Source organism: Adiantum capillus-veneris, chromosome 4 (genome assembly GCF_014529385.1).
Source record: "Adiantum capillus-veneris isolate H3 chromosome 4, ASM1452938v2, whole genome shotgun sequence".
NCBI lineage: Eukaryota > Viridiplantae > Streptophyta > Polypodiopsida > Polypodiales > Pteridaceae > Adiantum > Adiantum capillus-veneris.
The window spans coordinates 95,558,447-95,575,983 of record NC_140934.1 but is presented as its reverse complement, the minus strand read 5'-3'; positions in this window follow the sequence as shown (position 1 = coordinate 95,575,983).

Sequence of the window (17,537 nt, the reverse complement as noted above, 5' to 3'; positions counted from 1 at the left end):
CAATTTTAAAACGAAAATATCCAAGGAAAAAGAGACCCTTAAGAAAAAGCATATAAATGCTCTTTGGATCAAAATATTTTTTTACAAATTAACATGACATTTGGCTATCATCATGTCAAAATTAGACTAGAAGATTTTGCAAAGACAGCATTTAGGATTCGATTTGGGCAATTGAGTTCTTGGGTATGCCATTTGGGCTAACCAATGCACCAACAACATTTATGGCACTGATGGACAATATATTATGGCCATACTTAGGAAAACTTGTAGTAATTTTCCTACACAATATAAGTCTATAGTAAATCTCCAAAAGAACACTTAGAACATTTGCATCTAGTGTTTGAGCTATTTGAGAAAACATAAATTACTTGGGAAGGAAAGAAAATGTGATTTATTTGAGACTGAGATTCATTATTAGGGTCACATCATATCCTTAAGGGAATTAGAATAAATACTCGATGCTACGTATAATGGATGAGTTGTTTGGTCAACTCTTTGGGTCAAAATATTTTTCCAAGATTGACCTGACATTTGGCTATCATCAGGTCAAAATGAGACTAGAAGATGTTGCAAAGACAACTTTTAGGATCTGATTTTGGCATTTGGGTTCTTGGTTATGCCATTTGGGCTAACGAATGCACCAAGAACATTTATGACACTGATGAATAGCATATTACGTCCATACATAGGAAAATTTGTAATAGTTTCCTAAACACTATACTAGTCTATAATAAATCTCAAAAAAAAAATTATAGCATTTGCATCTACTGTTCGAACTATTGAGAAAAAATAAATTCGGAAGGAGAGAAAATGTGATTTCTTTGAGACCGAGATTCATTATCTGGGTCACATTATATCCACAGAGAAAATTAGAATAAAATCCCAATTTCACGTTGGATGAATTGTTTGATCAACTCTTTGGGTCGATTTTTTTTTCCAAAATTGACCTGACATCTGGCTATCATCGGGCCAAAATTGGACTAGAAGATGTTGCAAAGACGACATTTAGAACCCAATTTGGGCATTTGAGTTCGTGGTTATACCATTTGGGCTAACCAATGCACCAACGACATTTATGACATTGATGAACAACGTGTTACTTCCATACTCAGGGAAATTCATGATAGTTTTCATAAACAATATACTAGTCTATAGTAAATCTCCAAAAGAGCACTTAGAACATTTGTGTCTAGTGTTCAAACAATTGAGAAAATATAAATTACTTGCAAAAGAAAGAAATGTGGCTTCTTTGAGATCGAGAACATTATCTGGGTCACATTATATCTGCAAAGGGAATGTGGATGGAACTTGAGAAAGTAGAATCTATTCTCAAATGGCCAGCACAAAAAAATCTCAAAAAATTATAGATTTTCTCGGTATATTGGGCTTTTACCGACAATACATAAAGGATGCAATCCTATTGACATATCAATTGAGGTCAAAAAGTAAGAATGTAAGTTGGGGGGAAGCCCAATAGAGAAGCTTTGAAAAGCTTAAATGTGGCTATAGTAGTTGCACTTGTATTGACTATAGTGGATCCAAATGAGCCGTTTGTCTTGGAGACAAATGCAAGTAATGAGGCCGTAGGAGTCGTGCTTATGCAAAGGGAACACCCAATTGCATTTGAGAGAAAAAAATTAGATTGTACCTAGCGTAACTACTCGGCCCATGAGCGAGAGTTACTGGCTATAATACATGCACTTAAAAAGTGGAGACACTATTTATATGGTTCCACTTTTGAGGTCCAAATGGACCATGAAATTCTAAAGTGATTTTCTAATCAGAATGAATTGAAGGGTAGAAAAGCTCAGTGGTGGAGATACTCTAGGGGTTTGACCTTCAAATATGTTACTAGAGAAGTAAATATAATAAAGTGGCAGATGCACTCAGCCACGTGTTTCAAATTAATGAATTAATCTTCATAGTTTTCAAGAATGAGCTCTTGAAGTCACTTTGTGGCTTAGATGAGCACGACCTATCCTTTACAGAGGTTTGGTGGACTGTACACGATTGCATTACTTCACAGACATGACCACCTCCCTCATTGGCATATAGTGCGAGTCCGGAGAGAGGCTGTAGGTGTGACAAGTAGGGCAACAAGAGTTAGTACAGAGTGACTAATCAAGACTTTCGGGTATAGTTAGTTTGGGGCTAGAGAGATTTGACGTAGACCATCACCTTTGATAGGTTTGGCTTCAAAGGGGGGTGATAAACTTTGTCGGGGGGGAGAAGCATGCTAAGTACTCCATTGATGAGGGGTAATTATTCTACAAGTGTAGAGTATGGTACCAACTACTCGCAACTTTCAGGCCCACATCCTAAAAGAAAGTCACAATAGTCCAAGTGCAAGTCATCCCGGGATTCAAAGGACCTATGCACCAGTTGAAGACAATTTTATAGGCCTAGTTTGTTTAAGTACTTCTAGGCTTATGTGCTCAAATGCAATAAGTATCAGGTTCAATAAACATGAGCTTCTCAAGGTTTCCATCCTTTGGAGATTCCTCAAGGGAAACGGGAAAGTGTTTCCATGGGTTGCATTACCTATTCACCCAAGACTAGTCGAGGAAATGAATTAGTGTGTGTGGTAGTGGACAAGTTAACTAAAATGGCAAAGTTTATTGCTACAAAGAAAATGGTTAAATGGAGTTGAAATGCTAGATTTGGAAAAACTCTTTATTGGACATCTCTACAAGCTATATGGCATGCCCATAGATATAGTGTCAAATAAAAGTAGAAAATTCAAAAGTCATGTTTGGAGGAGGTCTTCAAAATTTTGGATACTACTCTGAGCATGAGTACAAAAAATCATCTACAATCTGATGGTCAAACCAAATGGTTAACCAAATCCTAGAGGACAAGTTGCATTCTTATGTAAGAAAGAAGCAATCTAACTGGGAAGAATACTTACCCATTTTGGAATGCTTATAATAGTTTCAAACATGCAGCAACAATTGGATTCACACCATTCATTTAGTGTATGGTTTTCAGCCAAGATTTCCTATGGCCGTAGGCTTAGAGAAGAAGAAAATTCAATTTGTTTCTCGGATTTCCTTGAAGATATGAATGATATGCTGAAAGCGCAAAGGAAAGCATTTATAGTGCATAGGATCGTGTTAAGATGTATCCTACCATAATATGGTAATATTGTGGCATGCAAGCTCTCTGATGCTATAGCTGCATCTTAGGGGGATCATAATCTATTATGATGGGTGCTCCTCCCTGTAAGCCTTGTTGTATGCCTCTCCTCATAAAGACGTATGTGCCTACTTATCTTGGAATTGTATGATGAGGGCTCTCTTCTTTGTTGGTTCCCTTCATGGATTTCCAAGCTTTGAAAGGGGGGGGCGCTATTGTGTGGATATCCAAAGAATTTCCATAATGTCCACCCATCTACTTTGGGAGTAGAGTGAAATACTCATGACTCTCGCATGAATATGTGTGCATGTTGCATCTCCTCCTCCTCGATGGCTTTGTTGACAATTTGGAGTCTCTCCTTTTGAGCGTCCTCCTTCACTTCCTTTCATATGTTTTGCTTCACCACTTTCACCCTTTCCTCTCTTGTTGCCTCCATCTTACCCCCAATGATTTTGATTATCCTTTTAGTTAGCTTCTCTTTGATTGCATCCTAGTCTATCTTCATAATCTCTCCTTCATTGCATGATGGGGGTCTCATAGAAAGACAAGCTTCGTTTTATGGAAATCTCATCTCATGTCCTTGTCCTTCTTTCGCTCCTCTTTCTCTCTTCCACTCTTTCCCTTGCTTCCATGCCTATCTCACTTCTCCATTCATTCATTTCTTTCACCATTTTGATAAATATTGCAGAGGATGTTGCAGTTGATAGGTATAATATCACCATCAATTGTCTAGTTGTTGTTTTGGGTGATGTCGGTGAGCTTTGCATTGAGCTTCTCTATGTCCTTTGATGGTTTGGTTGCCAGTTCGTGGTCTGAAAGAAGCTCGGGGGGTTGGGGTGTTGGGGGGGGGGGGGGGGGGGGGGGGGCATGTTGTCCTTTGTGTGGATATCCAAGGCATCTCCATAATGTCCACCCATCTACTTTGGGAATAAACTCGACTCTCTCAAAAATATTTGTGACTCTCACATTGAGTCTATGTGCATGTCACATATCCTCCTTCTCCATGGTTGTGTTGACATTTTGTAGTCGCTCCTTGTGGGTGTCCTCCTTCACTTCCTTTCATATGTTTTGATTCACCACTTCCATCCTTCCCTCTCTTGTTGCCTCTCATTGCTTTTGATTATCCTTTTGGTTAGCTTCTCTTTTATTGCATCCTAATCTATCTCCATAATCTCTCCTTCCTCATGATGGACAGTCACGTAAAAATGCAAGCTTTGTTTATGGGCATCCATCTCCTCTCATCTCATTTCCTTGTCCTTCTTCCACTCATGGGAGTGCTTCCATGCCAACACCATGCATATCTCTCTTCTCCATTCTCTCATTTGTTTCACCATTTTGAAAATCTTTTGGAGGATGTTGTAGGTGATAGGTGTAATATTGCCATCAACGATCTTGTTATTGCTTTGGATGATGTTGGTGAGCTTTGTATTGAGCTTCTCTATGTTCTTTGATGGTTTGGTTTCCATTTTGTGGTCCGAAAGAAGCACAAGAGGAGGAAGGTCCTTCATGTGGATATCTAAGGCATTTTCAAAGTTTCCACCCATCTACTTTTGTAAGAGAGTCTACTCTCTCAAGAATACTCATGACTCTCACATTGAGTCTATGCACATGCCGCATCTCCACCTTTGCGATGGTTGTGTTGAAAATTTGGAGTTCCCTTTTTCGGACCTATGGGTCCAAATCATGTATAGGGAGCACTTTTGTCCCTCTATGTCGCTCACAAGCATCTTTTTGGCTGAAGCATGTTATGGAAATAACACCCACCAAGCTAGAAAATGGAAGCCTAGGGCATTGTGGCCACCACATGTGCCTTATCTCTCTCTTGGTGGAGTAAAAGCCTCTGCTATCCTTGTTGAGCTTGCCTTTGCCTTTGTCCTTTTACTTGCTCTTCCTTTTTCCTTTAGCTTCACAATACCAAGACAACCGGATCGACACTTCCCTTGAGGACTTTGAGAGTCCTAAGGTGAGTACTATTCGAGTCACTTCCCATACCCATGTTGATCTTCGAGGTCATGGGATGATACCATGGGAATAGTGTTGCCTTAGGGCCTTGAAACAACTAGCGAATCAATGTCCACCAAAATGTTGGTCCATAGAGCCTAGACCTTTGTGTTTCAAAATGCTAGCATGAAGGAAAATCCATCCTAAGGACTGCTTCTCAAAAGGCAAGAAATGGGGGGCCGTTTGAAGCCCTCTTCTTGCCTAGGCACCTCAAAGGCTATCATCAGAGATAGTTGCCGCCAAGCATACACCACAACATTTTGTAACACACCCAGACCACCCAGCCCTCTTTGCAAACAATGTCTTAGCACGTTGGAGGATGAATCTCTTACACTTCAAAACGCTTGGCATGTAATGGAAATGGCCTATGAACTTTGAGAATAGCGGAATTAGGAGAATTAAAGAGAGCATTTTTGTGAGACTACTTTGAGAACATAGAGGGTGAACTTAATTGACTGTAGCAACGTAATCATAGTACTTAATTAACTTGGCATGAATAATACTTTTGCAAGAGAGAGAGTTTAGAGAACTTGACAACATTTGAGGACCAGATTTATGTGGAGCCGGTCCCCCTCCAATAGGCTTTTGTATTATAGATTCTCCCATCAAGAGAGACTTGGTACAATACAACCTTTGTGTTCCTTGTCACCTAGGTAATGCAATGAAGATGGAAAGCTTCATGCATCACGAGCATAACATAGACTTTGGAAAAAGCATTAACTATCCCAAGCCTCAGTCCCAAGGCCTCAAACACCTTCAAAGGTGGAAAGAGCTAGTGAGGAATAAGGCTAGGGAAGAGGAAGAAGAAACATTCATAGGAGAAAGAAGTAGTTCCTCACTTATCATCACTCTTCTTGCGAGCATACATAATAGCATTGAATCATGGCTCTTGGTTGGATTTGTATTCCATAGCCAAGAGTGTTGGTGTAGGCTCTCAACTTCTCTACTAGCTTGGAGAAGGAGAAGGACCTCTTGCACTTTGCACTTCACACCATGAGAGAGATAGAGAGAGAGAGAGAGAGAGGGAGAGAGAGAGAGAGAGAGAGAGTGTTGGGGGGGGGGGAGAGTATATCCCCCAAACAACCCCCCTTTTTTCTTTGGTCGACCCCCTCTTCTAGCACTCTTTGGCATTTGATTGGACCTCCTCAAGCTTGGCCAATCACAGGTCTAGTGCATAACAAGCAACAAGGGTAGCCTTGGAACAAGTGTCCCCCTTTCCCTTTTGAGAGAGAGGACTTGATAAATGCAAAAACAATTAATTAAATCAAATAAATTATCATTGGACCCCTTGGGAGGCTAACCTATAGTGTGCCTAACAATTAATTAAATCGACTAAATTATCATTGGACCCCTTAGGAGGCTAACCTATAGGCTTTAGGCACACTATGAGAGCAACATGAGGAGGAGCTTGACAAGTGTCCTATTTGACTTCTTGGTACCAAGCTTGCCTTGTGTGATGGTGTGTGTGTGTTCTCTCTCTAGCCCCTAGAATGACGGCTCTCCCCCCCTTGAGTAGGGACATGCATTGACTTTGTGGAACACCTTACCCTCAAGTACCTTAGTCATGGAGCACCTTAGCACCTTAGTCATTAAGCACCTCAAGCACCTTAGTCAGCAAGCACGACAAGCACCAAAAGTTCTAGGTGCTTGTCGTGCCCGACAAGCTCCTCCCTATGTGGGGCATATAGGCATTCAACCTACTCTCCGAGGAGTAGAGAAGTATTTCTATTGGCCGACCATGAAAGTGGACATACAAGAGTATGTTTCAAAATGTGTGGTATGCCAAAAGACTAAGTATGATAGAGGGAAGCAACCTGGAATACTCCATCCATTGCCTATCCCAAATTCACCATGGGAGAGTATATCCATGGATTTTATCTTTGGATTACCCAAGTCTATCCATGGGAGTATGGAAATATGGACAGTAGTCGACAGGTTTAGCAAGCAAGCATACTTTATTCCTGTCAAAAAGACTATTAAGGCACACTGGCAAATGGAAACTCTCTTCATATCCCAGATTTCCAAACACCATGGATTGCCAACATCCATCATGTTAGATAGGGATCCTAGAATGACCAGTAATTTCTGGAAAAGTCTCTTTGAAAATCTATGTACAAGATTGAATTTCTCTTCGGCCTATCACCCACAAACGGATGGTCAAAGTGAGATAGCCAATCTTACAATACTCGATCTACTAAAGACTTATGTTATAGAAGTAGATCAACACTCACAATGGGAAAAGTAATTACCTCTTGTGGAGTATGGGTACAATAACACAGTCCATGCTTCTATGAGAAAATCACCTTTTGAAATCATAGAGGGAAGACCTAAAAGTCCCTTGCTACTTAAAGTACATGGGAAGATCTTCGTTGCCGATGAGTATAGTCGTGAAATACAAGAATCTCTACAAAAGATTAAGGAGGCTATATCCATCTCTCAACAAAAGCAAAAAGCTATTATTGACAAGCATAGAAGGGCCCTAATTACCTTTTGTGGAGTATGGGTACAATAACACAGTCCATGCTTCTATGAGAAAATCACCTTTTGAAATCATAGAGAGAAGACCTAAAAGTCCCTTGCTACTTAAAGTACATGGGAAGATCTTCGTTGCCGATGAGTATAGTCGTGAAATACAAGAATCTCTACAAAAGATTAAGGAGGCTATATCCATCCCTCAACAAAGGCAAAAAGCTTTTATTGACAAGCATAGAAGGGCCCTAATGTTGAAAGAAAATTATTGGGTCTTACTTAAGTTTCCCAAGGCTCGATTGAGGCAAATGACAGGTAAAAATCCTACGGGCCATCAAAAGTATTATGTTAAACTAACAAAAAGATACTATGGTCCTTTTCAAATTTTGAAGCCAATCAATGAGATGGCTTATCAACTCAAGTTTCCCTAAGGCATAGATCCTTCTTAAAGAACCCTATCTTCCACAATCTTTGTATCCATTTGTAGACCTTCCTTGCCAGGCCTCTAATTTGTGGGCATTCTATAAACAGGTGGGCGAGGTCTTCGATACCCAATTTGCACCCTGAACATCTATCAGACCCCATACCACATGCCTGAATTTTGACACCTGTTGGAAGAGCCCCCCACAACACCTTCCACATAAAAACCTTCATGAATTGAGGCCACTTTAGATTCCAAATGTTCTTTGTGACCTCAACCCATCGAGCTTCCAACCATTGTATCTTCCACTATTTGTTCAAGGGGTCAAACCAATCAGCCTCGTGCAATAAAGCTTGGTAAATGCCCTTGGTTTGTGGTTTTTTTAAAAAAAAGGAAATTCTTGGGCCATTTCCAAGCTTTCCACTCGAAAGTAGAATCTGAAGGAGTACGAGCGGAAGTGCGACGTGAGAGAGAGTGCGAGAAGAAGAGCACGACGATATGGTGAACTCGCTCTACTGTAATGTGTAGAGCATAGTTAGTTCTTATTAGGTTTTTACAAAAGAATATGTGTACATACCTGGCGGCCCGCCCACTTACCTGGGCGACCACATTGGGCTTTATACCCCAACAACCTCCCACTTAAAGTCCAATGTGGTACTTTAAGTGTGAGAGAAGCTACTATACAAGCTAATATACAAGAGATGTTGAGAAGTGATGTACTACCCTACACCTACTACTTGCGAAAATGCGCAAAGCTCTCTGAGGGAAGTCCTTTTGTAAGTAGATCAGCAGGATTTTCTGTGGTGTGAACTTTGACAAGCTGAAGTTGCTTATCCTCGAGCATTTCCCTGATGAAATGATACTTCACATCCACATGCTTTGTCTTTGAGTGATAAACTGGATTGCCAGCCAATTGTATAGCACTTTGACTATCACAATATAACACAGGCATCTCTTCTTTGATTCCCAAATCTGTTACTAGTCGATTAAGCCAAATTAATTCTTTGCATGCCTTTGATGCTGCAACATATTCAGCCTCTGTAGTAGACTGAGTAACACAATCTTGTAATCTAGAGCGCCATGATACTGCTCCACCAGCCAATGTAAAGACATACCCTGACGTAGACCTTCGGTTGTCTAAGTCACCTGCATAATCTGAGTCTGTAAAACCCTTTACACTTAGCTCCTGACTCCCATAGCATATACGCATACTCTTTGTAGCTTTCAGGTATCTCAATATTCCTTTCACTGCCTCCCAATGTTTCTTGCCTGGGTTTGACATGTATCGACTTACTACTCCCACTCCAAATGCAATGTCTGGGCGAGTAGCAATCATTGCATACATCAAACTACCCACTGCAGACGCATATGGAATCTTATCCATTTCATGTCATTCTTCCTCAGACACAGGACAATCTTGTTTGCTAAGTTTCACATATGGTGGCAATGGAACACTCAGTGCCTTTTCCTTCTCCATATTGAAACGTTGCAAAACCTTGTCAATATACTCTGTTTGAGATAACCAAATCAACTTCTTTGATCTGTCTCTCTCAATGCACATACCAAGTATATGACTTGCCTCACCCATGTCTTTCATGTCAAACAATTTTGCCATCTTTGACTTCAAAGCTGAAATTTCTTCCAAGTGCTTGCCAGCAATCAACATGTCATCCACATACAAAATAAGGATCAGCCAACTACCATCCTTAGCCTTCTTTGTATATAGACAGTGATCGAACTCACTACGTTTGTAGCCTTGAGAAAGCATAAACTTGTGGAATTTATGGTACCATGCCCTCGGTGATTGTTTTAAGCCATAAAGACTCTTTAACAACTGGCATACCCAATCTTTGCCTTTCTCAACAAACCCTTCTGGCTGCTGCATGTAAATTTCCACATCTAAATCACCATGCAAGAACATTGTCTTGACATCCATTTGGTGCAACACCAAATCTAATATGGCAACCAATGCAAGAAAGCATCTCAATGTAGTCATCTTGACCACCGGAGAGAAGACTTCATCAAAGTCAATGCCTTGTTCTTGCTTAAAGCCCTTGGCAACAAGCCTTGCTTTGTACTTTGGCTGACTATCATGAGCGGTGATCTTATACCTGTAAACCCATTTACAAGGTAGAGCCTTTTTGCCCTGTGGTAATTTAACTAGCTTCCATGTCTTGTTTTTATGCAGAGCTGTCAGCTCTGACTGCATGGCGAATTGCCAATTCCCGGAGTCCTTCATTTGCACTGCTTCCTTGTAACATGAAGGCTCATTGCAATCAGTCAACATGACATAGTTCATAGATGGAACAAACCTATCAGGAGGTCGCGTGACACGTCCAGATCTACACACAATAGGTGGCTCAGGCTCAGCCACAACCTGTGGTTCCACTCTATCCTGTCCTTGCTCCTCTTGAGCCCTGACATTTTGTCTTGCACGTGCAGGTCCATCTTCTTGGAAGACAACTCTTCTAATCTCCTCAACCCTCTCTGGTTTAGAATGATATTTGGATTCATTAAAGTGAACATCATTGCTGCGGACAACCTTTCTGGATTTGGGATCCCAAAGTCTGTACCCCATCTCACCAGAATTACCATAGCCTAGAAAGATGCACTTTCTACTCTTTGGCTCAAGTTTGTTCCTAAATTCCTTTGGAACATGAGTATATGCCTCACAGCCAAAGACTCTGAGATGCTTGTATAAGGGCATTTTGCCTGACCATAATCCTTCTGCAAAACCTTGCTAGGAGATCTATTTACAAGATGAACAGCTGTTGATACAGCTTCAGCCCAAAACCCATTTGGCAGTTGTGCATTAGACAACATACTTCTGACCTTCTCTTGTATGGTCCTATTCATCCTCTCAGCAACACTATTTTGAGGAGGATTGTAAGGAGCAATAAGTTCACGTTTTATACCTTTTGACTCACAAAAGTCCTGAAAGGCCTTTGAAACATACTCTCCACCATTGTCAGTGCGTAATCATTTAAGCTTCTTGCCACTTTGATTCTCCACAAGTGTCACAAACGTTTTGAAAACACTAAACACTTCATCCTTGTGCTTGAGAAAGTAAACCCATACTTTCCTCGAGTAATCATCTATAAATGTCATAAAGTAAGAAGCTCCCCCTAGAGATAGGTTAGGCATAGGTCCACACAAATCACTATGAACAAGTGCCAACTGTGTATCTCTTCTACTGCTTCTATGCTTATGTGGCTGCTGTGTTTGCTTACCATACAGACAATGTTCACAGAATTCAAAATCATTAAATGAAAATCCAGGCAAATAACCAGAACGAGACAAGATTTCCATTCCCTTCTTGGACATATGTCCTAACCGGCTATGCCACAAAGAAACGTTCGGCTGCTCGGTTACATTGATTACATTTTTAGAGACATTTGATACATAAATCATGTAAAGTCCTCCAGACTTTACTCCATGTGCTACTGTCATAGAACCCTTGGATATCTTCCACATGTTCTGTCCAAAAATGGTGACGTAGCCAGCATCATCAAGTAAACCTGTGCTGATCAAGCTCTTTGTAATTGCGGGAACATGTCTCACATTCTTCAGCGTGAAAGAAGAGCCATTCTGAAACTTCAATTGAACATCTCCAACACCTAAGATCTCACATGTCTGCCCATTGCCTAGCCGAACATGATCTTTAGTGGTCACATAAGAGGTAAACCACTTCTTGTTTGGAGACACATGAAGTGATGCCCCTGAGTCTATAATCTAGTCACTCAGTGCATTTCCATCAGATTCTATAAGAAGAGCTGAGTCCATTGTATTCTTCAAGAAGTAGATGTCTCCTGACACTAGACTGTCATCCTCTGCAACAGTGTTTGTCACATTTATTTCTTGAATCTTCACTGAGGACTTGTTCTTCTCACCATGGTCTTCAGCTTTCTCTTTGCCTTTTTCTGCTTTCCATTCTCTGCAGTCTCTTTTCATGTGACCCTTCTTGCCACAATGGTAGCATTCTATGTCACTCTTGCCTTTAGCACTGCGGGACTTGCTACGAGACTGATTCCTCTTTCCACCTTTGTACTTTTCTTTGGTCCTTCCCCTGACAACTAAGGTTGTTCCTTTGCCTTTGTCCATTGTCTTTCTATTGGTTTCTTCAGTAATCAGACTTCCTTCTACACCTGCTATGTTCGAACCATCTGGAGGTGCAGAATTACTCAAAGCTGTGCGAAAAGTGTCCCAACTTTCCGGCAATGTGATCAACAGGAACATAGCTCTAACAGGTTCATCAAACTTGACACCTTGAGCTGACAACTGACTATAGATTGTGTTGAATTCATTCAGATGATTGGACATAGGTGTCCCTTCTTTCATCTTCAAGTCAACAAGCTTCTTAAGCCAGTATACCTGTGAAGCTGCACTCTTCTTCTCATAAAGATCACTCATCTTTAACCATGCTTGATAAGCCGACATCTCGTCTGCTACATTGAAGTAAACGCTTTCTGCCAAAGTCAGCATAATGGTAGAAAGTGCCAATTCATCCATTTCGCTCCATTCATCTTCGTCCATATCTTCTGGTTTTATCCCCTTGAGATTTATAGGTTTTATCTGCTTCTTTTGTACCAACACGTGTCAAATCTGCTTCTTCCACAATGGAAAATTGGTTCTATCTAGCTTCTTGATATTGTAAAGAGCAGTGTCTTGTGATCCAGCCATAGCTACGCTTCACAATGGTTTACTTTCCTGGGAAAAATTCGGCAGAGTTTCCCTTGTAAACTGACGTCTGAACCAATATCAACCTGTCAAATGAACCAAGAAAGCTTCAGATTCTGTATAAATTTTGGCAGAGTCTCCTTTGTAAAATGGCTCTGGTGTACTCAAAAAACAGACCAAAAACAGCTCAAAAAACACTGTCTCTCTGACACTGTAAGCTGCGGGTAAACCTGTCATGCACCTGTACTGTCTCTCACTATCCTGTCACTGTCCTGTAAGCATAGACTGCGACAATGCCTCAACAGCAGTAAAGCAAAGATGCAATCCCAACTGTCTAACTCACAGTCAATACATCCTAGCTGCCTATCTAAGGGTGCTCGAGGGATCGCTCCAAGACCTGTATCACCGAAAGGATCTCAACATTCGAGAATCCCCCAGCTCAATAAAACCTCACTCGACCCTCAACAAAGGCTGCAGTAAATCTGACAGTACATAGACTTCCCACAAAGTCATACATCCACAAATTTCCCACTATATGTTGTAACCGCTGCAGCGGTTGTTTGCTGCGTGACTCACAGCCAGCAAACCCTCAACAGACATACATCATCTCTGACAATACATCCCATGTGGAAGTACATGCAATGTCAGGATGAAATCTGGAATATCAAGCAACAAGCACAAGCTACCTGATGAACTAGTGGATGTCGCCTACAGTCTGTGTGTAGATGCGCCCGTGTCGTATGTGACACGCCTCCAAGAACTGTGAGCCGTCCTTCGATGTGTAGACAGCCACAAATCAGCACTCTGGGAGTGCGGATATCCTCAGCACCTGCAGTCGTAGGCCGAAAACCCCAAATTTACAAAGTCGGATCTGCACCCACTGAGACCACGTAGTCAAAAATGGCCTGCGCAGAACTTTGTCGAAGCCGAACGGTGACCGAGATGTCCTCAGAATGAAATTCTGAGCACACCAAGCCCTACGGACTGACCCACAAGATTTGGGGCCGTGTCTTCGCCTGTCGAATTTCACTCCAATCTGAGCTGGTGACTCTAGCCTCCTGCAGTGCTGCCCCGAGCCTCGATCTGAGCTCTGATACCAGTTGAAGGAGTACGAGCAGAAGTGCGACGCAAGAGAGAGTGCGAGAAGAAGAGCACGATGATATGGTGAACACGCTCTACTGTAATGTGTAGAGCATAGTTAGTTCTTATTAGGTTTTTACAAAAGAATATGTGTACATACCTGGCGGCCCACCCACTTACCTGGGCGACCACATTGGGCTTTATACCCCAACAGAATCCCATATCGGCATCATAATATTGCCCATAACTTCTACAACTCTACTGACAAGTAGCTTCTCAGTGCCATCGAGTTGAAACTTGGCAGTTAGGTCGTCAGAGGATTTCCAGTCCTTGCTGTTTATATCCCAAAAGTTGACGAATCGTTGGAGTCCTTTATTGTTCACCCTTCTTGCAATTCTCTCCAATAAGAGTTCAAGATTACACCATCACCTTTACACAGCCAAGGGGATCAGTGTGAGAGGGAGTTTTGGAAGTATTTGGTTAATTCACCCCATTATAGTACCCTAGTTTCTCTATTGCACTTTCATACCAGCTCTTTCGTGATGCCACCGAGTCTCAAGCTAGACCAACTTGGGGCTAATAGTTTGTCGTGCACCTCGATCCCTTTCCACTGACCACCTTTAGAGCCAAGTTTTGCCTTGTCTATCATATCCTTGGTCTTGATAGCCCAAGACTAGTCTTGTTTTGCTATTGAGACCACAAATTCAACATGCACAGCTGGGTTGAGAATCCCAAGGCCACCTTGTAACACCAATCAAGAGCGATGATGTCCCACTTTGCCCATTGCCATGGCAGCGAGGATTTAGTGTTGTTCCTCCATAAGATTCTTTAATAGTTCTCAAAAATTCCTTCCATTTACATTTGGCTATTTTGAGGAGCGGGCTGATGAAGGCAATATAAGGAAGCATAAATGAATTGATCACTTTGACCCGACTCAAGAATGGAAGCAACACATACTCCCACCTTCTCATTTTTCCCTGTATCTTTTAGCTTTTTTGGAAGTTAGCCGAGCAACCTCCTCTTTGAGCTGCTTCTAATGCTCTTCCCGGGCCTTATTCATTCAAGGGCCTGAACTTTTGATCGCTTTCTATATGCTTCGAGAAAAGAGTTCCCAAGCTTTAGTTTTACTAAAGTAATATTTATATTGAGTTTACTCAAAGATTTCTTAGTAAGCCTTCTAAACAGAGGATATTTGAACAGGTGTGCCCCAGAAACCAGCAACTTCTTACGCCCTCTAGGGGCCTACCCCTCCCCTTTAACTTTATCGAGTTTCATGTTAAAGGAAGATGGTCCGACACACTCTTTGTTGGCAGCACCTTCATCTCAAGTAGTGGTGGGATCTAGTCAGCTTGGTGAGAGCAGTAACATATGCCAAGCCGAGAAGCCGTGTAGGCATACTGAAGGCTTGCGTATGTGAATCCATGCGTGCTGCTCCAAGGTCCGACCTCGCACACGTACATCATAGTCCATTTCTCACAGAGACCCAATATTTGGTTTTTCCAAAACCTGCCAACAGATTGGATGATTCTATTTTGTCCTTGTTCTTTTCCACCATATTAAAGTCATCTATCAGAAGCCACTCTCCTTCAATAGGGGAATCCCTAAGGTGCACCCACAATTTGGCTCTATCCTTGGCATTGCATGCCTATATGTTTACTATGGTGATATGTTGACCTACCCACGTTACTCTCACTCCTAAGACTCTCCCAGAGGGATGAAAAGGACCACTTTGGGCTCCAGGTCCTTGTCCACAATAGAGAGAATGCCATTGAACCCGTCCACTCCCTCTCCATAGAATACCAACTTCTTCCCCAATGCGTGTTTTCTTTTACTGCGAGAATCCAGATGATGTTCTTGGATGGCCCAACAATTAGCTTCCTTATCCTTTCTAACTTCCTCTTGAAAGAGGGTGTGCTTCTTCTGGGTCTTTAAACCTTTTACGTTCCATGGTTCAATAGCTAGAATTTTCCATCATTGTTGGGAGAGCGGGACGAATTCCTCAAACTTCCGCCAGCCTCCCAGTCCCTGACCCGGAGGATTACCTCGATCAGGGGATTTTTTTTCTTGAAGTACATCAAAGGGGTTGTGAAGTGGGCTGAAACAATCTCCGCTTTTAAGTTGACCGAGGGGGGGAGAGAAGCCTTTCCCTTTCAAGCCTCCAATACCCTCTAGCGTCCTAGTCTCTCTGGCCACTACTTTCACCCTTTTGACCCTTTTTAGACCTGGGGTTTGCATAGTTGACGAAGTTGTTACAGTCAGAGGCTTATGTGAATAGGTAGTAAAAACAAGGGAATTCTCATAGTGTAGCCTTTGTGGGATATTCATTGTGAAGCTCTGTTTCTCCACAATCTTCTCTTGTAGTTTGGTGGCCTCCTTGTCACAGACCATAGCCTCTTTTTCCTCCCCTGCTCTTGTCCCTTTGCAAATATGTAACTGTTCCTCATGAGCTCCTCGCTCCCCATCTCAGTTGTTCCCTTGGTAGTGTTCTAAATGCCGCCTCTTGATCAAGAGTCATGTACTATGGGATTGGTATTTTTTTTAACCTTCATGGCGCAGTCCTTTGCAAAGTGCCCAAATTTGGTGCACTTGTAGCAAGCCCAAAAGTATGTTTCGAAATTGAGCGGAATGGTAAGTAACCCAACTCCCACATTGATCACCATGCTCTTTGGTGGGGTCTTAGATATATTCCACCCTATGCAAACCCTATTAGAGGATCTGCCTAGACCCCTCTTGTTGTGGACAAATAGGTGGGTGTCCAACTGACTGGCCAGCAACTTGATATTATCCCAGAGCTAGCTCGGAAACCTCGCGAACTCGACCCAAACTGCATGAATCCCCTGGAGGGATTCGATCGAATCAAAAGTTGGTTCCTAGGGTACGACACAGACAATTGTCCTATTGAACAGTAGGGGATCCTTCTCCAGAATCTTCGAAACGTCGGAGTCCTCCTTGAACCTAACTAAGTAGAAGCCCTTCGCAAGGTAGTATTTTCGACTACTCCACCATGCCCAAGGATTTGTGGACCCTGAATCCATTGAATTATCTCATATCTATTTGGAACTCTCCCATTAAAGCCAAACACAAGTGTGAGCTTAGCTTGCATGGCTAATTGCTTTTTGATGGGTGTAGGCGGAATCGCCACAGTGATCACCTCGCCACCTCCACCTGCTGCGGCAGAGCCTTCTTTAGAGAACTATATGCTCGATCTGCAAACCCATCTTCGAGAAGCCCCCTACTATTTTCTTGTGAGCTAGTTCTTTTGTTTTTGTTGGGACCGGCCTCTATCTGCCTATTCACTTCTTTGAGTTCCTTTTTGAGACGAGCATTAATACTTTACAACTTTTCCTGGTCTTCAACACATGTTGCCTCAACGGTTTTAATGGAGTCAATGTCCATAGGGATATGACCCTTCAGAATGCTAGCAAAAGAGATGCATGGTCTGAGGGATGTTGCACCGGCACCCACCTTGCTACTTATCATGTAGATCGAGGATCCCCTGCCCCGAGCGTCCACCTCGAAATTGATGCCTTTTGCCAATTTGTCAATCAATTTTTGCTTTCCTTTACCCAAGGGGGACTCCTCCAATGGCCGTGCTTTATCATCCCCTTAACTCGGGCCCTTATTCAAGGCTTCTCCTGCCTTTATGTCCACAATCGATGTGCACGGCTCCAATCCTTCCCCTTCTTCAATTGGCACAACCCCATCACAAAGTGGTGGTTTCCTAGCTGCAAGCATATGCAAAAAAATTATGATG